Genomic DNA, 25,915 nt, shown 5'->3' with positions numbered 1-25,915 from the left:
TCGCATTCGTACACAAGACGGATATAGTGTGACACGTTGTGTAGATATATTAGAAAGAAGGCAGGGATAAATAGTGTGAGAATACTAATTTCTGCATGAATGTACGGTGAATTTTACTCTGGTCACTTCGTTTGATTCGTTTATTTGGTTTCGGCTTTAGGAACGTGTTTGTACCAGTAGGTTGATTATTGGTATCGAATCATGTGTTACTGATGATGGTTGTTGCTTTTATTTTTGAGGTTGAAAGCATTTATATTATTACAAGTCATGTACTGTGATAATGTTCTTTATCACGTAGTGTTATTTATGATCTGACATCATATGCTATGTTAGTGTTTATTCTGCATGTAGTCCTGCTTCGTTGTTTCTGTGAATATCGCTTGCGCTGCTATTTATTCCATTACAGTGTTTCCCTGGCAGCACATAATTAATGAAGAATTTAGAAATTTGAATTTTCGTCGGTTATCAACGTTAATATGTACCACTTAAGATAATACACACTGTTTCATTTGTTATTTAAAGTGATAACCTTAATTGTGTGCGGAAAGATTTACACTATTATCACCAAAGGCAGACTATTAAATTGTAACTTATAGCCATATTATTTGCAACCAGTGATGTAAATTTTCCGGAAAGTTTTGAAATGGATTTTTTTTTTTGGAAAATTTTCCGATTCACAAAAACATACTCCACTTATTCCTACATCATTGTTTAGTCGTAAAATTTATTTGTAATAAATGTTGTTTGAAAAAAGTTTCATGAAATGAAAATCTAACGATTCTTCATTTCTGCAAAGATGTTTAAAAACTTCAATGTATTCTTTCCTCAAAAATCACCATTGACCTTAAAAAAAATCATATTTTGTTAATTTAGTACGCGTAAGACGATGTTTTCTTATAGGTTTAAACACAATAAAATCAGACATTTCTTTTTATTTTGTTACAAAAATATTCTTTATAAGGAACTGGAACTTTTATGTAGTTATTTCATACATAGGCAGGCGTATATGTGAAGAAATAGTAGAATTTTCAGTTTTTAAAACAACTGATGAATTCACAAGGGTTTTTGTTTCGTTATTCCTTACATTTTAAACAGTGGGCTAGGATATTTGTACTCTACGAATTCGATTTATGTTCCCTGCACTTTACACTCATACACCTACGTGCATACACAAAGAGAGAGATAGAGAGAGGGAGAAAAACACTATGTAAGTTTTTACTTTCCAACTTGAAATATTAGAAAATTTTCCGTTTCCCGAAAGCTAACTGGAAAATTACAATTTGTTGCTGTCTAACACTGCTCTACAGAAATTCAATTTTATAGCTCAATGTGCAGTTCAGTATAGTGGAAAATTTTCCATTTAATATCACTATACATAATATTCGAAATTGCCCGAGCTATGAATTTTTTCCACTTCTCTCTACAACATAATAATTTTCCAATCCATGGAAATTCCTTTCACTTGTTTCTACAGAGAAATAAAACTGCAATTCATAAAAAATTGTTTTATTTTTTGCTTCAAAATGGTGAAAATTTTCCTACTTATGAGTTTTTCAATTTTCCCATACACGACAGAAAATTTTTCGATTGATGAAAAGGTGTTTCACTTGTTCCTACGTAGTACCAAAAATCTTTTGAGCCATGAAAATTTTCAGATTCTTTAAACGAACTTACACTTTTTAACATTTCTATACATGAAGTCAATCAATTTTATGGTTTATGAGGAATTGTTATTTAATTACTGATATTTGTTTAGAACGGAAAATTTTCCACCTCACATAACTCTTTAGAACATATCTTGTAAATCTGAGAAACGCTTTTATATATATATATATATATATATATATATATATATATATATATATATATAGAGAGAGAGAGAGAGAGAGAGTGAGAAGTTGAAAATTTAATGAGCATCCTTGGGAGACAATTTGCATTGTTAGAAAGTTGAAAACTTACCTTATGGCCGGCGACTCCTGAAAATGTATGAATAAAGTATTCGTCCCCAACAATCGTAATGATTTATTACCTATATGACACACTGTAACTTTCAGGTACTGTTTAGATTTGAAATATGCATGTATTTAAATTCTATCACTTATATAACTGAGGGTGCAGACTAAGAGAATTCCGTCATACTAAAGAACTTTTCTAGGTGTGACTTCCTAAGAAAGTCTGGGCTATCATCATCCCAGTATGTCCTAATAGTTTGGTGCAGATTGATAATAGTACAAACTAGTATGCTTTGAAAGTGATGAAGATAAAAATAGTGGATCAAATTATGAGTATAAAATTTCACGAAGCAATGGTTTTCATAACTAAATTCGGTCAATGTTTAGCAAAACAAAGCCAGAAGTACGTAAAAAATACAAAAGTTACAGGAGTAATGGAGTGTGCATGTACGTAGACCTAACATTTCCTAATAAAATCTCACCTAACCTAAACTAACCTCAACAAACCTAATATTAATAGAAATAGGGAGATTTTTTTATTATTTTTCTTTGAAAACTATGCTGGACACCTATACTAACATATTCGAACATAAACTAACGTAATCTAACCCAACCTAATGTGAAAAAAATACTATCAAAATTCTAACACTTTTTCGAAAACAAAATACCTGTACACCGCTGGTAAACACTGTCCCTAGCTTCATTAAACCGTGATGGCGAGTTAACTACTTGTATGTAATGGAAGAAATTCTATGAACCGCACAAACCCACCTGCTTCTTCTACTAAATTTTGTGACTTCCAACAGCGTAATCAAAATAGTTAGAATATTGGGTATTTAATTAACACACTTACCTGGAACATAAGTTCATGTAGTATACTGTTACTGGTACATTAAGTTTTCCAACAGTTATCTATGATTCAGGATAAATTTTGGTAAACACAATTATCTTTGAACTACCAAAACGATATTGCAGATTAGAATGAACTAGACGCCACAAAGTATTATCTAGCGATGTGGTCGGGAAATTACTAAAGGGATAATAGTAAATTAAGATGTAGAGAAAAATTAAAATTGCTTGTATATAGTGGAAAAGTATAGGATGAGACGTGCTCCAACTTTCCGAGCCAGACACGAATGTCAATGTGAAAATATTTGGCGCGTTGAAACGGGAGATTTTAAGTTGACAAAACCAGAGCACCACACAATATGACGTCACTAACTGTGATAGTAAGTTGAGCAGTGTTTGCAACTGATTTGGTGTCAACTTATTAATTTTATACTAGAGTAACAGACCGGTAAAGAAAATAAGCGATATGCAGAGTCGTTTTGACGCGTGATTAGTGCCAAATTAATGAGGTGGACTAACATATGTTTGCTAGAGTAGTCAGATCTTTAGTATGACGCTAATCGTACGTCAAAACGACTTTGCATAAGGCCCCATATGTTTAAAAATAATTATCTGTTAATGAAGTAATATACTTAAAGAGATATTTGTATATTTGTATGAAAACATATCATTTCCACACGCGATATTTGATGATGTGCTCCGCGAAAGATTTGTTGCCACAAAAAATTTGGAGATCCAAAATATATAATTGACATAAAAATTAATGATAGGTCTACATCATATTAATATGTGACAGGCCCTTATCCAAGGGGTCTAGGGGGGCGGGCCCTTCTAAATTTTTACGGTACTGGTCCCCTAAAATTTTCACAGTACGCTTGCAAATGAACTATAACAGGGTGCAAAATTTCAAAGTGAGACGCACTCGCCAATCAAAAAATAATGGTCGCCAGTATCTCTCACGTACAAATTGAGATGTCCCCTCCCCCAAACGGCCTTTGGTTTGACAAAGAAAGACTTTACATTCCGTGTTTTCTCTCACTCAGTGACAATTATTTTCTTACGAAACAGAAAATGCGTTGCCCTGTGAGTTCAGGCAGAAACCATTCCTACTGAACACTGGTCGCCAGTTCTAAATTTCTAGTCGCCAATTTCTAGTCGAAAATTTGTACGCTGAGCTAGATTAACTATAATACGTTTGGATCGGGACTCCCTCCCAAACTTCTACCGGGCTTCCCCTAGATTTTTGGGCTGGCTACCAGCCTAGTATGTGATAAGTGACAGGGCCGTAATTTGAGGAGGGAGGGGGCAAATGCTTCCCCAAGGAAGCTCCCCGCCGTTTGAGGGGACCCATTTTAAGACAACATTTTCTTATTCCGTATACGATACGAACATGAAATTATAAATGAAGCATCGGGTTAAGTTTAGAGTTACCCCTCCGCTTTTTATAAAAATCATGAAAATTTACAGGAGAAATGAGGTAAGAAATGATAATTTGAAGTTTTTATTTGATGTTTAGGAATGTAAGTTCGGCATGAGAGTTATGTTTAATACGAGAAAAGATATGTGGAAGTTAGTACTATTTGCCGGATGCGGAAGCATTCGCGGAAGGTTTCAGCAGCATGGTAGTTGTAAAATATGGCGAATATGGTGAACAGGTGTTACGGATGCTCAAAAATAATGAAGAAAACCTTTTAAATTTTTGTGAAGCCCGCGGAGTACTAAAGTTAAGTGAAATGTGACAATTTTTAATACTTTAAACACCGTTTTTTGTATGTTGCGAAGTCCAAGGGCACCTTCAGACTGGAGGGGCAACTCTAAACTTAAGCCGAAGCATCGAATATGTCCACTATATTACATAAACAAAACAACACATAAAAGGTAAATAAAGCAAAAATGAGTCGTGGGCCCATTTCAATAAAAAAGTTTCTATTAGGGGCCCTAGAAGTAATGTTTATTCGTACGGCTTTGATATTTGTCAATATTGCCCTCTTAATTCATTTGTCATGTATGGAACGGGATCAAAGGTATAACTAACGACCCGGGCCCATAAAGAGTAAGAGAAAGATGGAAAGAGGGAGCCCAAGATTAGAGAAACAACTTTTTTCTAGGAGCACCAAATACGCGTATTAATACTTACCCCCCTCCCAAGAAAACAATCTAAGTTACGGCGCTGGATAAATGGATGCAGGTGTAGAATACATAAACATATAAACAGTAATTTATGATGAAAATGAATGACTGCATGTGAAAAAGGACGGTACTACTAATTTTTAAAAATTATATAACGTTTACTGTATGTAAAAAACGATGGTGCTGTCCTATTTCATGAGTTTGAATTTGCAAAATTTACGAAAGAAGTATGTAATATATTTCTCGGGTTCTGTAAGATTACGGGGGACCAAAACTACGTAAAAACACAATGTTTATAGATGGAATGAGTTGATGTTGCGGAAAGATAATTGATATTGATATGTGAGTAATTTATGAACTGAGTAGACTGGAAATGCCGTGCTGAATGGAAAATTTTGCATTTACTATTTGCTATTAATTAGAATGGACAAATATAACGTGCATTGCGGCGTTCTAACCCGACTTCGCTTGCTAGCGCTCGCTCGTCAATATTTATTTATTTATACAAGACATGGCCATTACCGGCATCTATGGCCTTAAGCACGTCAGGTTGGAGGGGTGACATCCTCGGCGAGCACACAATCACGGTACGGGGGAGGGATATAAGGAACGGATAAGGAAAGAAGCGGTCTGAGGCCTGTAAATTAGATACCATCCTGGCATTTAGGGTATACCTGGTGTGAATGAGAAAATCCCAGGAAAAACCTCATTTAGGATAACTAGCCTGAAAAAGCTGTTACACCTTTTCGACCGACTGACCCTGCCGGAAATCGAGCCCAGGACCAAAGGCGAGAGCATTAGCGACTACTCATGCTCAGCAATACTGTCTGAAACTCTTTAGTTAGTGGTATGTTTGGTTTTAGGTAGATTAACCTCAAAAATATTTAAGAAAACAGCAATGATTTTTCAACAAAAAATGCTTTCTCCCAGTAATCCGACATATGGCTAGTTTTCAAAGCACATACTGAAAAAAAATGTAGGTAGCGTACTCAAAACGGTAGGTTACATGCGTAATTCCTGTAGTTTTTGGACTTAACGTACAGCAAACATAGGGAAAGGTCGAGTAGTATCGGACACTTAAGGAACATGCGGTGTAGCAGCTTTGTGATGATCAGAAATTAAATGAAAACCTCATATGTACAATCCTCATACATATCTTTATAACACTATATAAACCATATTTCACTTTTACTACAAAATTTAGAGAAACTGAAAAAAAAAAATATAAAAGTCTAATTTTTCAAGATATAAAAAACTGGCGGGTTATATCGGACAGATCTGTTATTACCTTCTTAGATTTCTTACTTGTCTTTTTACATACCTTACAAACTGCAGATTGTTATGTTGTATTGCAAATATCACATTTATAATAAAATGCATCTCTCTCAAGACTTTCACAGTTTTCATGTGCCCAACCTTTGCACGAACTACACTGTATTCAGTTCTCATCAAAGTTTTCCCACAAATTATGCAATCAGTCTTTGTTTCACCGTCGAATTCCAGAGATTTCCTTGCAGATCCAACTGCTTGGTTGAGCATCAAATACGGCTTCCTTCGGGAGCATCTTTCGTAAGTTCTTTGTCCATTCTTACTCTTGGGAACACAAATAATGGGGGGATAAATTGATCACCTGACGCGTTTATGCACGGAAGAATTGTTAGTTTTTGTCTCTTTCTCCTGATGTTAATTTCCCTACCTGCTTTTTCCCTTTTATAGACAAAACTTTTAACTGATTTTCATGAGCTACTGACACACTAGTTTCATCAACATTATAAATTCTCGATGGTTTAAAAGAATATTTATTCATAAGTTCAGAGAGTTTGTCAAAAAAATATACCAACGTGCTCCTTGTTGAATCCTATAGCCCGCTGCAAACTTGTGGACTCCGCGCACCTCGGGATGTCTCTTCATGAAAGAAGAATAAAAATCTTTCACGGCTAGTCCTTTATTTCTGTTGAATTTACGGTTCAGTTTCAAGTGTTCAGCGAACTGAAATGCTAGTTTCAAAAATTCTTTCTTGTTGAGAGGCATCAGCTGGCTGTCCAGATCTTTGACACGATTATACAGTAACTTATCTTGTTCATCCCTAAAAGTGTTTTGAAATTTGCCCATTGGCGGTTTTACTTGAATTTCTTTTCCCAAGGAAAGAAATCTTAGCCTGTCACCTAAAGTGCTTTTCGAGACGGAAGACTGCTTACTTGCTTCTTTTGTACTCATCCCACCACTTATCACTTTTTCAATTGCTGTTTTCATATTTTCCTCTGACCATTTACCTCTATTTTTGTCCAATTTTTACCTGAAAAACACGAGAAAACTATAAGATTTCGCATTGAAACTTCGAATATTGCTGTCCGATATTGCCCGCCAACACCCTGTCCGATACCACCCGACCAACATGCATGATAATAAAGGGTCTTGAAATAATTTGTCTTGCAATGTAGGCAATGATATAATGCCAATTAGGATACAAAACTACAACAAAAATGTACAACTACTTAAATTTATATTTCACTTACCTTTGTTTCTGTAATTAGCTGACAAAATTAAGTACGTGCAACCACAAACCGCACAAAAACTACAAATCGTCACACCACATGTACACCTTGCAACGTACTAACTCAGAATGTTGGCGCCATGCTTCCCTCACAAAGAACTACTAACACGTGGCTAAAGAGTGTCGCCATCCTGTTCCGAAAATAGTGAATTATACACTGTCCGATACTATACGCTGTCCGATACTATCCGACTTTCCCCTATAACTGAAAACGCATGTTTTATAATACTTACTTTCCGTATAAGTGTTCTATCTATAGGAAAGGAGGGCAAAGCGGATCACTTAACTTCAAGGGCCTCAAATGGCAACTAAAATTAAGACCAGGAAACCAAAGTTTTGAGGAAATATTTTATGATTATTAAACTTTCAAATAACAATACAATAGTAACGAGAATTGCATATACATAAATGATATTGCTTAATTACTGAACTACTGCAATTTATCCACTTTGCCCCACCGGTAGGGCAAAGCGGATCATGATAGTGGGGCAAAGTGAATAAGCAAAACTCATACATTAAAAGTCAGTGTTTAATACAGATATGCAAAATAGAAATTGTATGGAAGAACAATATATGTGTACACAGTCTAAGACAATAAAAAAAGACACCTAAATGAACTGCTGTACCTACCAGAAGATTAAAATGTTTAATATTTTGTGAGTATTAGCCTAACACATTTAAATATAGAATTAAGTCTAGACAAAGCTTGCATACGCATGATCCCTAAATATGTTTAAAAAACCTCAAGTCCATAGAAGTCTTTTTTCTTATTAAGTAGGCATCTAGTATCTTTCAATCTATAGTAACTCTAATGAGTACAATTTACGTAGTAGCAAACAGATTTAAAAAAACAATAATAAGGCTTAAGGCTGAAAATAACATCACATCACACGCTTGGTTTACACAGATATCAAATGTGTCCCTTATAATAATATATGTCTTGTTCCTTATAATAATTGGTACAGTTTTCGTGAAACCATGACAGACAAATAGAACACTGAATCCAGTCTTCATTAAGTGGATCTGAATAACATTCATGACAGAACTTGCATTGGTAACTACCGTCTTCTGGTGATTTTGAATGTTTTTATTTGTAATTCCAGATGTACTTGGGAGAGCTATACCCGCAGCAAAACATTTCTTCTTGCAGGAGAACCTTGAATGGTAGATTTCCTTCTTTTCTCTGGTACTTCCTTTACGGAAGTTGCATTAGTACTTGGTTCGGTAGACATAGTAGACTTGCTATACTTCTTCGCAATCTTCTGTTTTAAACATTCCTTGATAGAGGTACTCGTTAGTTCCTCTGCACGTAGAGACCTCAAGCTTCCCCCTCCCCGAACAAAATTTCACCGTACGCCACTGTAGTCATTAGTACTGAACATGTATGGAACATTTTACGTAAATTGATTCGAGGCAAAAAGTAGAGAAACGAAGAAACAAACAAAGATCTGAAGTTAATTAAAATCATTTTAAAAGATGTAAAATCAAACTAATAGTTTCTTAACAGTGGTATAGAATTTCATAGTTTAATATAGGATAAGTGGCGTTAATAGCCGCTGCGATTATTTAACTGAACTCTTATCTTAACCCAACTTACTACTACAACAACTACTGATGTTACTCTACTACGACTACCACCACTACTACTATAACTACTGCTATGTTTTTGTTCGGCGAGTGTTAACGGAACAAATTTAATATGAATTTCAATATTCAAATTAGCTGTGTTGCAACGTATACGTACCGTCAATACCACATTTAGTGCCAAACAGATGTTCTAAAACAGTACTGTATTATGCTTGGGGCAAAGTGAATCGCTATTCGCTTTGCCCCTTCTAAAATTATTCACTTTGCCCCACACTACCACGTGAGACAAAAGACTGTCTACAGCATATGGACGACGTATTTACGATAATTCTCAAACATGATAACAAAGGTAAAATCCCACCCTGTCCATGTATAGTGTGTTCGCAAACATTCTACGGAATAGTAAGAAAATATTTCAAAATCCTTACCTCTTGAATTTTTTAGCAAAATGCGTATTTTTTTCTTTCTCCTCTCTCGTCGAAACAACAACACGTACACATAAAACAGTAACGCCCTTCTTTTCTTTCACTAGTGACGTCATAAACTGGGGCAAACATTTCCTGCCCTCTGTTTTCAGTTGACTGTAAATTGCGTTATTCGCTTTGCCTCATATATCCACTTTGCCCTCCTCTCCTCTATACGTATTTTCCGTATGAAACAATATAGGCGGTCAGGATCTCACATACAAATCGACGCAGAATGTCCATAGTATAATAGAATGTAGCTGCAGAATGTAACATAGGTGATATACGGAAAACTGTTAGATGTCAGACATCCTGCAATGGCATGATGTAACATCTAAGAGCAGTGCGTATGTAGCATATGCTCCATACTGATTTCTGTAGTAAGCAAGAGGATTTTGTATATTTGTACAATATACCGCTGTCCGGAGAACGGATTTTTCTTAGCGTGCAGTTCATAAGCAAGGGCGCCATGTTGTGGTTTCCAAGGGGGGCAAGTATAAGCGCCGTTTCATATATTGCTGTAAGTAATGTAAAAATTCTATTGGGTTTTCAGTATTCCCAAGTACAATTTCCTCTTAGAGGACAAACGCCCCACCTTGCCCCACTTGATGGGCGCCTTGTTCATAAGTAATGCAGTTATGTGGGTGCTGAACCTGTGAGTTCAGTATTTCTTGATAAATCCATTAAATGTTGTGCGTGTAATCCACAACGCACACAGATATAGGCGGGAATTCATGTCACTTAAGGGCCTCCCCATTTTAAGGCAGTAATAAATGCGAAAATTGTCGATAAGTGATTCGCCTACTTTGATTTTGCGAATAATAGTTCGTACTATGTGCGACTTTGTCCATGCGGCGTCTAGGGTACGGTCGACGTCGGTAAGCTAATAAAACGAAATACTTCAAATGTTGAAACGGTGAGTGCATAAACGTAATCCTCGTGTAGCTTAGGTATAGGCTGCATAATTACTTTATTACATCAGTGTTAATGTGCAGCCTTAAATTGGGATAGAGCAGTTTCCGCAGTTCAGATCAATAATACGTGGATAAATTCATATTAGTTTGAAACCCACATTTCTCGATGAAAATAGTGTCATCACGTCTTATCGACTGTACATGTGTTGGCGCATGCCAGTGATCCACCAGGAACAGGTAAAATTCAGGGGCGCTACAAGAGATAATTATTCAAAAATTACATTTTTTTTAAATTTATGGGTGCACACTTAGTAGTAGTAATAGTAGTAATGATAGTATAGTAGTAGTAAGGCAGTAGTAGTAGAGTAGTAGTTTAGTAGTAGCCAGGCCCGCAACCAGAGGGGGACCAGGTCCCTCTAAACTTTTTGTGGCCCCTCCAGACTTCAATACAAAATTTTATTATTAATACAAAAAACACAATTTAGATATTTATAAGATAATTTTAAAGACTTGGCCCCCCCGTAACATATTCACGGTCCTCCCAAACCTTTGTAGCTGGTTTCAGCCCTGGTAGTAGCAATAGGCTAGTAGCAGTAGTAGTAGTAGTATAGTAAGGCAGTAATGGTAGTAGTTGAGTAGTAGTACTAATAATAGTATACTAGTAGTAGTAGAGTAGCAGTAGTTCGGGTTAGGTTAGGGTAGGTTCAGGCAGCGAAATAGTCATACAGTATTTCAAGTCCCTTGTACATTAGTTTGCAGCCCTGGAATAACGCCCTTATGGAGAGTTTCATAGAATTAAAGCAACATCTTATTGCTGTATCCAGTGGCGGATCCAAGGGAGGGGCTATAGGGGCTATAGCCCCCCCTTGACGCTCAGATATACACTGGATAAAATGAACTTCAAACCTGCTTTACACTGGATAAAACGGCAAAATATGGTTAGCCCCTTCCTTGATCATATTCTGGATCCGCCCCTGGCTGTATCTATGTTCACAGATGACTTACATATTCTGCGCCTTCATAAATAAATTCCCTAAACATTTGTCTTTTGTTCTGAATTAACACCTTTTACCTGTAAATTGTAATTTTAAAAATGTCCACGTATTCTTAATCCCGTTTCTGCCACTCCAAAACACTTACTAAACCTACAAGAGTTCATTTGGTTCTAAAAGAAATTGATATATCATGAATGTCAGTACACTTATAAAATAGAACACAACTGAGGAAACCTGAAATTTCAATCTTGATACACGTATCAGTGCGCAGCACGAAATGAGATTTAAAGAAAAAATACCGGCGTTCTTCCCGCCTTTGATGGGACAAGCCGCAATTATTGACGCATTATTCAGTACATTGTTTGTGTATAATCTTGTTCGTTTGTTGAATGTAAAACGCAACTCACACAACCGTTGTAACATAATGTGTTTTTTATTGTCCCCCAGTACACGAACAAATTCCAGGTATGTCTTAAATTATAATCCACCTTGGCATATTATCTCAGCCGTAATGCTGTCAACAGAGCTGCCTTGCTTATGGACACCCTGCGCATGAAGCGCTCCAGGGTAGTGACGACATTAAGTGACGTCATGTCCTGTTGCTGTGGTTATGTCAACTTAAGAACTCCCCGTTGAAACCGCGTACTCTTCCACGTTACGTCATAGCGCAGGAACTCTGGGAATTTTTTCCCTTCCCAATAGTACTAAATGTTCTAGACATAATATTTGATTTATATTGCGTTTAAAACTTCTTCCCATTATTCCCAGCACTTCTTGACAAAATGTCACTAAAGTTAGCTGATAAAGCTGCTAGAATAGGTATAGGACTAGCTCAGGAGAGTAATGCTCCCGGAAGTAGGAACGAAAAACCCAGTTCTGATTGGTTGGCGTTATCTATATCTTGCCACGTTGCATTCAAATAGCAGAATTCAGACGGTTGTTGTTGTCGGTCCTCGTGCTGGAGTGGGCTAGCGCTATATGCTAGTAACGAAAATCTCTTTTGGCGTGAGTTCAAAGCCGGCCCGAGGAAAGTTTTTTTCATTTTTATAACACTTTTTAAATTAAAATAATACGAAAGTAATACTCAAAAACGTGATTTACTTACTCTTGTGCAGATAAGTAGTATTAGTAGTAGGAACGGGTTAGAAGCCCCGCACGGCTCGTTTTGTTGCCCTTGTACTCCAGGATATAAGGCTCGTTTTGTTAACCTTGTACTAAATGATATAGATTTTGTAACTTAAAACAACTGACTAGGATAGCGCGTAAAACAGCTGGCTAGAGTACCGCGCGAAAAAACGTACTTCCGTGAGTATTACTCTCCCGAGCGGGTTGTACAGGTATTTGCTGAATTTAATTCTAAAAGCGATGATTGATTTTTTTTATGCGAATCAACTGTAAGTAGACGTTTATGCTGAACATAATTAATTGAAACAGAAAATGGCTCACCCATTTGTCGAGAAACACTGGCGCTCATTCTGTTAAAATAACGAAAGAAAAAAGAGAAGAAAATTCATAATTGCTAGTAAGCGTTTCGTCAAAAAATTTTGCATTGCGTTAAATGAAATCTTATGGAATGTGCCAAACTGTTTCCTCTTCCACACTCTTCCTCTTTGGTGCTTCAGGCTGTCCAACACTTGGAATGCGTTGGGATTTCCCTATATAATAACATGGTGGCATATTTCTTTCCAAAATATGAAGACTATTTATTTTAAACATTTCAAAATTCGTCAAAATGTTCGTTAGTATCAATATTGCATGTTCACTTTTACTTTTTCCTGCTAGGGTAATATTAGAAGGCGCTAATTAAAAAATATTTTTTTTTTCGATTTAAAAGCTTTTTAATATATGGCCGTACATTTTGCAACAAACAGAACAGCAGGTAGGAGTTTAACTAGGTAGTTTTCTTTCATTCTATGCGCCCTGCTAGGTCACTTGAGTGAACTTTGGGTTGTCCCCGCAGATAAAGAAACCGATGGAATGTAAACTGACAGCAGAAATGAGCGAAGTCTGTTTTCTCTCTCTTCATAGACCTTAAAGATTTCATTGATTCTACGTAAACATCTCTGCGAATAGATACCTGTGGAGGCATATTGGAGCTAACGACGAATGAACGTTTTAGAAAATCTGTTTTTGTTGTTTTCAAGTTAGGGAAATGTTCATCTTATAAAAGTAGTTTCGACTTGTATAGTATAGAATAAACTAGCTTATTTGTCACATCAACGGAGAAACGTTTGCATAGAGATCGAAGAGGATTTATTCTCTTGTGATGTATAGCGAACTGCAAAATAGTTAATATATGTGTAAGAAGAAAACGACCGAGAACTCCTTCTCGATATATCGTGTCGTTTATGCTCTACAAAAATCAATATTGAAACCGGAAATAGTAGTAAATTTCTACCAGTTGCGGTTTTCAAAGAGAGATAGGAATGGAGAGGGTATATTTTCTAGAGACGTTGAATCAATTCCCTAAAACCGCTTGTCGATTGCTAATAAAGTTTTTGAGTTATGGCCCATAAGTGGTCGATCTCTATCACTTACGATTTATAAAGAAGATTGACGAAGGTTATGAAACCTATTGTTAGGATGCTAAATCGATTCCAGAAAACCAGTTTTTATATCTCTTGCTGCTTTTGGTGTGATACCTGTTAACAGATAGACAGACATAGCCGTTCTATTAGACTTCCGATACTTGTGCATAGAATAGTTTGGAAGTTTAATAAGCCCAGGTGGAAGAAATAGTATTCATCAAATCTATTTTCGTGCAGACTAAGAATATGGGAATTTCAGGGATTCTTTTACATAAATTATTATGCCCTAAAGAATAACGGTTACCGTGGTGGCACAGTGGTAGAGTACTCACCTCTGGTGTGTGTGTGCAACCCGGTAGTAGTATGGGCCCCACCCTATCGAACTCTTTGATTATCCAATTGGGGCCACATGGACAATAGCGTTAGTGCGAAAGAATCAGGCATGCTTTGACCCGGGATTGCGTCACCTATTGACATTTTGTTTATGCCTATTCAGGGGCCATGCACGCTGGTGCAAATGAGTCAGAGGTACCTTGGCCCGATTATGACGTCATTGAATTGGGATTTTTGGATTAGAGGTTATGATGATTCTTTAAAATTATTAAAAACATATTCTTGATGATCTATTACGTTATGAATTAGTACAGGTTTATGAATTCTTTTTTATTTGCGTTCCCTTTTATGGCATAAAATTTGGAGATTGTTATCTCTTTGATGAGACAGTATATAACTGGACTAACACTGATGCAAATGAAATCTTTAGTTTTACGTCCCACGATTATCCCAGTTAGGCTAAAGGAGACGGTTAGAAATGAATGAATTGGTGGAATGAAAGTGTGGGAGAAAATTGGAGTATCCTGAGCATAATGTTGTCCACCACAAAACTACTTTCGCGGGGTTTGAACCAGGGACCTCATTCAGCAGAGGTGAACGCTCTGAGCCACCGCGTCCCCTACTGGTGCGAATGAATTAGAGGTATTTGGTTCTAGATAATGTGTTTGTTTGACGTCAGGGTGACCTGATCGCACTCTTAATTACCCAATTTTCGACCCCCATGGACCATAGCGTTAACGCGAATGAACCAGGGACGCTTTGGCCCGGGATTGCGTCACCTATTGAAATTTTGGTTATGCTTACTCAGAGGCCAGGGACAAGGGAATGCATAGGATCACCCAGGGTACATAAGATTACCTTGATTTACATCAGGAGTTGGGAGGGGCGTATAGGACCTCGTTCCCTTTGATGAGTATAAAAATATCAATTTCGAAAGTTTTTAAAACATCCTATTATCTTTCACGAGACTTTTTCGTTATTAATTAAGTACAATAGTTCACTTCTTAAATTTGGGAGTCATCTTGTTTTCTTTGATGAGTATTGATCTTGGGACCTTATTACGTTATATGATTATTTGGAGGTATACTTAACATCATTCCCTTAAATTTGATAAGTACTTTGCGATCCATTTCGTTCCAACTCAAGGATGAACATAGATACCTTACATACGAGGCCTGTCTAAAAAGTGTCCGACCTTAATTTTTTCCACGCATAGTAGTGATTCTCAGGCGGCGCCACCGTGCACGGTGGAAGGAGGAACCTTAATGCGCATGCTTGAATTTTTTCCACCGCGTTCGCGTGTGCCAGTCGTGAGCTGGTAGTCGCGAAGTGAGGTGCTGTTGGTAGTGTTCGTCGGATTTAGTGTTTCTCGCAAGATGACTGAACGAATTGAGCAAAGATACTGCATCAAATTCTGTCAAAGGCTGAGTGATTCTCAAAGCCAAAATATTCGTAAGATTCAGCGGGTGTTAGGAGAAGATGCGATGGGTGTAACACAAATTAAACAATGGTTCAACCGATTCAAAGATGGCCGCACATCAGTCGAGAGTGAGCAGCGTAGCGGCAGGCCCCAAACTGCTCGGAATGCAGCTGTTGTTGAGCGGGTGCGAAATTTGGTGATGGCAGATCGCCGTTTGACAGTGCGGGAGATTGCAGAAGATGTTGGAGTGAGTAAAGATTCTGCACATGCAATTTTGTGTGACGATTTGAACATGAAACGAGTGGCTGCTAAATTTGTACCCAAGTTGTTGTCTCAGGAACAAAAAGACACCCGTTTTGACGTTGCACAGGACCTTCTGGACACCACCAACACTGATCCTGAGTATCTGAATACCGTGATAACTGGAGATGAGTCATGGGTGTACGGGTACGACCCAGAAACAAAACAACAATCGTCTCAATGGAAGCATCCCGATTCTCCAAGGCCGAAGAAAGCGCGGCAGGTGCGAAGCAAAATCAAGGTGTTGCTGACTGTTTTCTTCGATGCCCGTGGAATTGTGCATCACGAGTACGCACCGAAAGGACAAACAGTGACAAAGGAGTACTATCAAGATCTTCTCAGGCGACTCCGTGACGCAGTCCGGCCCAAAAGACCAGACATGTGGACAGCAAAGAACTGGCACGTCCATCATGACAACGCCCCAGCACATTCATCCCAATTGATATACACGTTCTTAGCCAAACATGGAATTTCAACCGTTCGCCAACCTCCCTACTCTCCAGACCTGGCTCCTTGTGACTTCTGGTTGTTTCCAAAATTGAAGACGCCTCTGAAAGGATCCCGTTTTGAGAGTAGAGAAGACATAAAGCGGAACACGACGACGGAGCTGAACAACATTCCAAAAGAAGACTTCCAGCGGTGTTTCCAGCAGTGGAAGGATCGGTGGGCTAAGTATGTGGAAGCACAAGGGGCCTACTTTGAAGGGGATTAGGGTCCCAAATCTGTCAGGTATTCGCAACTATTTTTCTGGCCAAAGGTCGGATACTTTTTAGACAGCCCTCGTATATTGATTACTATGTTATAGACATTGCAATCGTCCCGACTTCGATTCTTGGTGCGTTTGAGGAAACTTTAAGTTTAACGTTTCCGCGGAAACGATGGTGATGAGAAATGGTAGGATGAAACAGGAGAGCACATCATAAACTTACTTGGCTGAGGATTGAAGCATCACCTCACACATCAGAAATAAGCGCTGAGCCACCGTACTCCATTGGGAAATTTTAGTTTGTTGATTATTACGTTATAGACATTGCAATCGTCCGTGTTCGATTCTTGGTGTTAGTTTGAGGAAATGTTGAGTTGAACGTCCCCTCGCTGCTAAGGGAGACGACGATGATGAGAAATGATGAAATGAGAAAACAGCATAAACTTACTTGCTTGCGGATTGAAGGAGAGACCTCTCACATTAAAGACAAGCGCTGAGCCACCGTGCCCCATTCAGTGCGAGCAGTTTTGCGTATGAAAAGAACATGGACAGATTATGTTACATTGCACATTTCTGCTCGTTGTTACGCATAGAAGTTTGTTATTGTGAAATTGCACAATGTGCTTTTACGAAGAGTACTACATCAGCATTCTTTTCTCAGCTGTTAGTGCAACGGCGGACTTTTAAAGCTCAACTTACATTTATGTCAAAGACAGTTTCGCAACATATCGATGAGTGTTACATTTTTCAATGAAGTTTAAGGAAAATGAATCACATTTTAGATGTGCTAATTTGAATGTCGTAATAAACTAACGAGTGAACGGTATGATGTCATAATTAGAATTGCGATACTAGATGTCGTAACTACCAGGGGCATCGTTAAGGGGGTTTAAAGGGAAAAGCCCCCCCCAAAGTTACCAATTTCTTGACAAGTTGGCAAATTAAAATACATAGTTGGCAATTTGAAGAATGCCGTTTTGTTCAATTGACTTATTCGGTTTAACATTTTATTGGGTACCCAGTTACTGCAAATTATTATCAGTTCTCCTATAGACTTGGCATAAGTTTTGTGTAGTTTGCAATCTTGAAACAAATTGATATATTCGTTTAATGTTTCTTTACTTGTTGTAAGTGATTACACTTTACTTTTCTTCATTTGATATTCGTAAACATTTTGAAGAATCTTTAATGAAAATCGGAAATTGTACCACTGACAAAAGCAAAATAGAGTTGGCATGCAAAGACAGACAGAAGAGGCGTTTCGGTGGCAAGTAGAGCATTGGACGCAAAAGCATTTAATACAAGAGCGAATACAAGGCAACAGGTAGTGACTGGCAGAATTGATATTAATAAAACAAGACAAGGCAGTGACTGGAGTAGGGGATAAATGTATGTTCTAGCACACTTTCACCCCCACCCCTCAATAACATAGCACACCCCTGCTTCCAAATATCTTCTAATCTACCCCCTAATAATTTTTAACACTTTTTATCCCCCAAATAACTTCTATCACATTTCAAATAATTTCTATCTTACTCATAATAACTTCTAATGCATTCTATTACTAAATCTAGTTACAAAAATCACTAAATCTGGTTATAAAAATCACTAAATCAAGTTACAAAAACAAAAAATCACTAAATCTAGTTATAAAAATCACTAAATTTAGTAAAATAAAATTACAAAACACTTTTATGATTTTACCATAAAAGTTAACTAAATTCTACATAATTACATAATACTTACAAATTAGTATATTGATTGTTACAAGTTCGGATACTGATAATGGAATCGTCTGCTAACCTCGTTCTCTATAGGAAACAATGACTTCTTAAACTCTGTCCACTGATCATAATTCAAACTGAATAGACAGCCGTTAATATCAAAAACAACTTGAACTTCGGTTTGCACATTTTTCACAATTACATTAAAGTTATTAGTAAGTATAAATTTCTTTTGAGGATCCATTCTATTCACTCCATTTTTTACTTCTGACAATATATTTTTGATCATTTTTTGGATTCACAAAACCGATCATCATTTGAAATTTACATACAGAACTCAACAGTTGGATAATTATCTTTTAAACCAGTGTATTTGATTTTTATTCCATCTTTAACGATCTCATCAATCATTTTATCTGTTAAGTGTTTTGTAAATCTAGGTGGAAGAAATACCTTAAACTCTTCACATTCAACTAAAATGCTCTTTCCAAACTTAGTTTTAATCTTTTCCATTTTCACAATCTTATATTCTGTATTTAATTCTAATTCTCTTAATCCAATAACCTGTTTTTGTTCAAGACTTCCAAGTTTATTTAAAAGTTCAATATGACTCGCCATCGTATTTATTAAATTAATTTTTTTAAAAATCAGTTTCTAATAGCCTCGAATTTCATTAAGTATGTCATTGATTCTGTTAACAATATCTCTTACATTTTCATCTGTTAATTCACCATTCATGAGCTTAATTACATTAAGCTCATCTTTAAACATCCCAATTCGATTCACCATATTTTTATAATATTCTTTCTTTGAAGCTATATTAAACCGTGTTGATAGACCAGTGATAACAGCAGAAGCCGAAGCAAATGCAGTTGTAATAATTGAATATACTGTAACAGGAATAAACACATTGATGAACCCTGTAGAAGCTGATAATAGAATTGATAACGTAATAAGAGTAGTATAAACACATTTTATTCTCTTGAACTTCCTTTTGTTTTTCATTAATAACTTCTCAAGATTTAATATAGTATCTTCAATTAACACAATTAAATTCTCACGTGGAATGTTATCTGGAATAGTCATTTTATTAAATAAGTTTTTATGATATTATCATAAAAACACTTATAAACTAAACAAATCTAATAAACATATAATTGATTTATATCTTCTCAATTATTTTTTCTTTCTCAACATCATACTCTAAATTTTTCTTACCAATCATAACAACATAGCAAATTGTTTTATCTGGTACATCGCTTTCAAAATTTACAGTCAGTTTCAAATTAGTTCTATCACTTACAGTTACTGATTTATGCTTGCTTGTATTAATTACGAACATTAGTCTATTTTCTAAAAATTCCTTAGGATAATAAAACATCTCAGTATTTCCAATTGTAGCTCGCTTATATACCGTATACATTTCATAAACTTTCAAATACTTATGTTTTGCAAAATCTAAGTTTAAAGATTCTAATGGGAAAGATTCATTTCTAGAATTACGAAAATGGATATTCTGAACTTTACAATGATCAAAATAGCTTGAATCTCTTTCTTGATTATCATTTCTATCAGTTTGGAAAAAGGCAATCACAAAATTAGGCATATCAAATTCACTTGAGTTAAATTGTGTGGTTAAATCGAATTCTAAATACTTTCCACTAACTGATTTCTGTAAACATTGATACGTGTTAAATGAAATAGGAATCTTACCTTCTTTTAACATATTAGATCTTAACAAGGTGGCATAGTTAGGTTCATAATTAACAATAGGCATTCTTAATTCCATATTTGTAATCTTAATTTTACCTGGATGCGGTTGATCATTCTCAAATGTTCCATCCTGCTTTTTTGTTTTCCAAATAGCAAATGCATTATCATCAGAACCACTTCTTTTAAATGTATATTTCAATCCTCCTTTCCACATAATATCTTTAAAATCTGAACAAAATCCCGGCAAAAGTCTTAGCAAAAACACTATTTCTTCATCTGTTCTTGCCCACGTAATTCCTTCCCATCCACATTCATCATAGTGATTTGCCTCTGGTTTTGAAATCGTACATGTATTTACAGCTGTTGAAGTTAAACCAGGATAATCTATAATATCTAATATCTGTCCATGCTTACTAACTTGAATTTGAGAAAACAAATGTGGGAAGAAATTATTAATAAGTCTAATATTTTGACCAGTAGTATATTCTCCATCAGCATCTCTACCTCTAATTTCAAAAGTTACATAAATATCAGCATAATAAGGATGTATGAAACCATCACCCACGTCAATATCAAATTCAATAGACCTGTTTGGCTTATTTAAATTCTCGATTGTTTTTTGATTAGGTTTAAAGGATTGTAATTCATATGATTCTATCTTATCCATATTTATTATAAAAATATTTGTAATCGTTTTATGAATTAAACCCATAAATTAAACCCATAAAACTTAAATATAAGTTCTCCAAATATCCTTATTCCTATTCAACTGACTAATAATTTCTGAAAAACTATACTCATCTGTAAACATTTTTAACACTGTAATGCATAAATGTCCACAAATTACCTCGTTAAAATGTTGTATACGGCTGCTATTGTACTCTATATTATGACCAAGATATTTTACGAGTGTTTTTGGCGGATTACCTCCAAATGAATCAAACACATACTTTCTATTTCCTTTTTTCCAATAACAAATCCAATGCGTTCCTATATTTTTAGACGTATCAAAATTAACAATACCACACTCATTCTTCCTTGGTTGTTTAGGCAATTCATCACTCATAAATACACCTCTAATGTTTCTTATCTTAAGTTTTTTTAACAAGTTGTATTAGATCTAAATTACTTAAAGGTTTAATTTCTTCTTTTTCTTTACTGTTTTGGAGTTTACGTTTTTTGAAAGCTTACCACCTTGTTTTTCTTTCATTGCTAAGTTATGTCGCTTTTGTTCCTCTAATTCCATTTTATTCTTTTTTGCATCGTCTACAGTCTTAGCAATAGCAGCCGCACCTCCAGCAACAGAACCTAGAGCACCTATTAAAGCTAAAATCGTTGGAATAGTAAATATAAAACCACCATAATGAACTTTATTATGATTTGTCTTCATTTCTTTGTTTATTTTCTTAAGTTGTGGTATAGAAAGAGATAGAGACATACATTGTCCTTTACTTAGTTTTGCTTCCTTTTGTTTGAGTTTTTTGTTAGTTAAAATGTGATCTATATTTAATTGTTTAAGTTCCTGATTAGGAATCGTAAATGTAAAACCTTTTAACTGCATATTTATTATATAATTAAAAGCTTTTTATGAAAAATTTCCATAAAAAGTACATATAAACCTAAAACTAAAAAATACTTATAAACCTAAACCAAATCTTACTTTCATTACTTATAAACCTAAACCAAATCTTACTTTTGTATTCATCACTAAAGCAGTTCCAAGAGCAGGTAGTTTTTCAGTTATTAAATTAGCATCTTTATCAAAAACTCTTTCCCAAGCTTTATTTTCTAATTCCTTATCTGCAATATGTCTTGATACTGTATCTTTATTATCCCTATAGTATATATCATGTTCTTTACAAGCCTCATCTAATTTGTTAATACCTTTATCACCTCTTTCTAATCTTTCTTGAAGTTTTGTACCCGGACCGCAAAATTCATAACCTGGTATATGCAACTCAAATGGAAGTTTATTAATCAAATCATTTACTAATCCTTTTCCATACTTTTCACTATTCCAAAATTTTGGTGGCAGCGTATTCAATATCTTAATCAAATAACCTATACCTTTTGGATCATTAGGAATAAATTGTGCAAGTTTAGAATTAATCATATCCATAATACCTACTTTCTCATTATAAAAGTTATCATTTCCAGATTTTTCTTCCCCATCAATAACAATCAAGCGATCAATCAGTTTTCTCACATCATCCATCCATATGTATTCTTTTGATAATTCGTTATATACCTTTATTCCTTCTCCAGATTTTGGTGTCTTTTTTGAAGGTGTTGTTGGTTTTATATATTCATCCCAAATAGGTTTGATAATTTCTTTATATTTTTTACCTTTACTAGATTTTTGTTTTCTTGTACTTGGATCATTATTATGAAATGCAACACTAGAATCAATTACTATTTGTTTATATTTTTCTAGATCATCATCATTATAATTTGTTGGATTATGTTTTGTCAATAATTCCCATAAACCTTCTGTTCCTGTATAATGCCGATTATTAATAACTAAATCATCACCATGAATTTTAACTTCCGCATTTCCTATCATATGTATAATTTTCCCATCTTCATCATATGGTTGTATTCCAAAACTTTTATCATCTCTAGTTGCATAATATCTTGAGGCAATATTACCAAAATGAGTTGTTGCTAAAGATTCTATTCCTTCTACTTTATATTTAATTTGTTTTTTCATGTGTTTTATTTCTTCTGTCATAGGCGTATCACTTTCATTTATAGAACTATCATACATAGGCGGTGTTTCTAATAAGCTTGAATCCACTCTAGCACTTTTATGTACAACTGGAACTAACTCTTGAATTAGATTTTTATTTTCTTCTGGTACTTTTGATATATCTTGCCCTAAATCTTTAATTGCATCAATAACAGGCTGATCTTGTTCTTTAAATTTTTCATACTTACTTCGATTACTTTGTTTAATTTCCTTAAATCTTTTAATAAGTTCTTCTTTTAACTTAATATACTTCTTAGCTTTATTAACATCCATTTATTATATAAAGAAAAAATAAAAACATAACATAACATAACATAACATATACGTTCACCTGCATTCATATACGTTTTGTTTACACTTTTAGAAATTCTTTAATTTTATTTCTATATTTACCATTATTCACCTTCCTAGTCATATCTATTGTTAAGAAACCATGTTCTTCACTCCAACACTTGCTACATAATAATTGTAATTTCTCAAACGACATATCAGATGCAACAAATTCATCATATATATGTTTTAAATTTACATTGTCCTGTCTAAATATACAAAGAAAGTTTAAGTTGTCCCTAATTAATTGTTTTGGCACTTTAGAATATGTTTGTCCAAGATAGAAACAGTTCAAACCCTTATGACGACCTCGAGTAAAATATTCTCTAACGTGATTTTGTTCTTCTAATATGAAATCATCAAATACTACCACAGAATAGTCCTCACATTCATCTAATGGAATAATCTCTTCATTGTTTCCTTTTATTATTGCTACTGTATCTTTAATATTACGTTCTATATCTCGAAAAAGTTGTATTAAGTGTTGGTATTTAAGTTGATTTAAACTTTTAGAATATATATAAACATTTGCATATTTTAACCATTTAGGTGCTAACAAAAAATTATCAATCATTAACGTCGTTTTACCACAACCACTAGGCCCAACTATTAAACATCTTATATCATCAGGTAACAACTCACCATTCCTCTTTCTCTTCGCCGTTTCTTCTGTTAACCTTACTTTAATATCCCAATTATCCATATTAGTTATTTATTATATAATAAATGAAGGTATTTAATTTAAATGGTTATTCATCTGTATTAAACATGTCATTGCATTACCCATTTGAAAACGATTTAGAAGTAGCTGTTGCAGGATTTTACACAACATACTTAACTCCAAACATTACAGAAAAGAACAACAAATTAACATTATGTAATAGTAACTCAAAATTTACAAAACAACTCATAATTCAACCTGGTCAATATAGTTTACAAGAATTAGAAGAATATATTAAATCAAACCTTCCATATACCAACGATCCTTTTAAAAATATTCAATTTACTGAGGATAGAAGGAAAAATAGAGTTAAAATATTTAGCCAGCAATGTAATATAACCTTAGATACCATTAATACTGTATTAGGTTTTAGTGAAAAGAACTTGGCTGAAAATATAGAACATGTTGGAGATAAGGTGCCAATGTTTTATCCGTTTGATACTATAAATATTCACTGTGATTTAGCAGAAGGTATGATTTTAAAACACAATGATACAACACACAACGAAACAGACTTAATTGCAACATTTAGAACAAATGCAGAGTTTAGAGAACCAATTATATATGAACCTAATGAAAATATATTTTTCCCAATACATCACAATAAATTTAATAATTTCAAAGTTTCAATTAAAGATGAGAATGGTGATTTGATTGATTTTGGTGGAGCTCGTATAACTGTTTTACTTGCTGTTAAATAACTCAAATTATTATATAATAAATATGGATATTTTTGGTAATATTAAAAGCAAGGTAAGTGATATTAGTGAACAGCAGTTAAGGAATTTAGATAATGTTGTTAAGAATGAAGAATTTGAAAAATATAAAACAGACACACATGAAAATTTAATGAGTCGTACAAATTTTAAATCTGAACTAAATAAAATTTTCACAACAAATTATAGATCGTGGATTGATTTTACACAAAAAAGATTAGTTAATATAACTAATGGTATTGATCAACAAGATGCTATTACGTTAAACCAGCTCTAGTTAGTGAAAAGCGATATTAACAACCAATTAGAAAGTGATAGAAACAAATTTGAAGATGTATTAAAATCATTACAAGACACACATATAAAGAAAGATGATATTGAGGTTTTAAAAGGTGAATATATGGAAGAATTTAAAAAGACCAATAATAATGTTACTATTCTATTTAAAGCAAAAGTTCCTGTTTTAGAATTTAATCAATATAAGTCAGAAATATCATCCCTGTTAAATACACTTACAACAAAACAAGATTTCCAAATGATGAAAAAGGAAACTTTTAATCTAATTATGCAAAAAGAAACTATAAATTTATTATGTCGATTGAGAACTAGAAATGTTCCAAATCCAATCTTCAGAATATTTAATTTATCTAATGATTATGAGTTTCTCTACAATGGAAAAATAATGCATATGGAATTAAGTTTGGATAGATACTTTTTAGATATATTTTTGAACAATACTTTAGTGGTAAATTTGCCATTAAACATTAAAAAGGGTGATAAAATTATGTTTCAAGCACAAAAAAATTCAGCTATGGAAGAAGGAAAATTATTGGAAGTTATTATGTATATAGAAAGAGAACCTTAATTATTTTCTTTTAATAAATAATGATGTATTGTGTTAAGTGTAAGAAATCAACAGATACAAAAATAGATAACATTAGAATAGAACAGACAAAGAATGAGAGATATGTTAAGAAAGGTATATGTGTTGTATGTGGTACTAATAAATCTCAATTCATTAAAAAGCGCGATTGACTATATGAAGGTGAAGGTATTAGAGAAGATATTATAGAATAAATTCATAAACCATCTAGAAAAAATTATCCTAGGTTAAGTGTTTTTGTTAAAGGTATAGATGATTTATGGCAAGCGGATCTTGTGGAAATGGATAGTGGTGTGTTAAAAGGTGTTTCAAAATTAAATAAAGGGTATAAGTATTTGCTAACGATT

At 34.5% G+C, this 25,915-nt stretch overlaps 1 protein-coding gene across 5 annotated transcripts in view; it reads right to left on the bottom strand.

Annotated features, from left to right (window-relative positions):
- Positions 1–3,174, bottom strand: part of LOC145671396 (uncharacterized) — a 56,032-nt gene extending 52,858 nt beyond the window's left edge. For 3 of the 5 annotated variants that reach the window (XM_081740520.1, XM_081740517.1, XM_081740516.1), the window contains exon 1: positions 2,806–3,172. The gene's annotated coding sequence lies outside the window, so the exon portion shown is untranslated. Of the gene's footprint in view, positions 1–2,620; positions 2,680–2,805 lie in introns of those variants that run through there. The other 2 variants (XM_081740519.1, XM_081740518.1) reach the window with 2 other exon arrangements.
- Between the last annotated feature and the right edge of the window lie 22,741 nt (positions 3,175–25,915).

The sequence above is a fragment of the Thermobia domestica genome, chromosome 15 (assembly GCF_964235325.1).
Source record: "Thermobia domestica chromosome 15, izTheDome1.hap1.1, whole genome shotgun sequence".
Taxonomy (NCBI): Eukaryota; Metazoa; Arthropoda; class Insecta; order Zygentoma; family Lepismatidae; genus Thermobia; species Thermobia domestica.
Note: the sequence above shows the minus strand (reverse complement) of the source record. Positions and strands in the feature narration are given on the sequence as shown.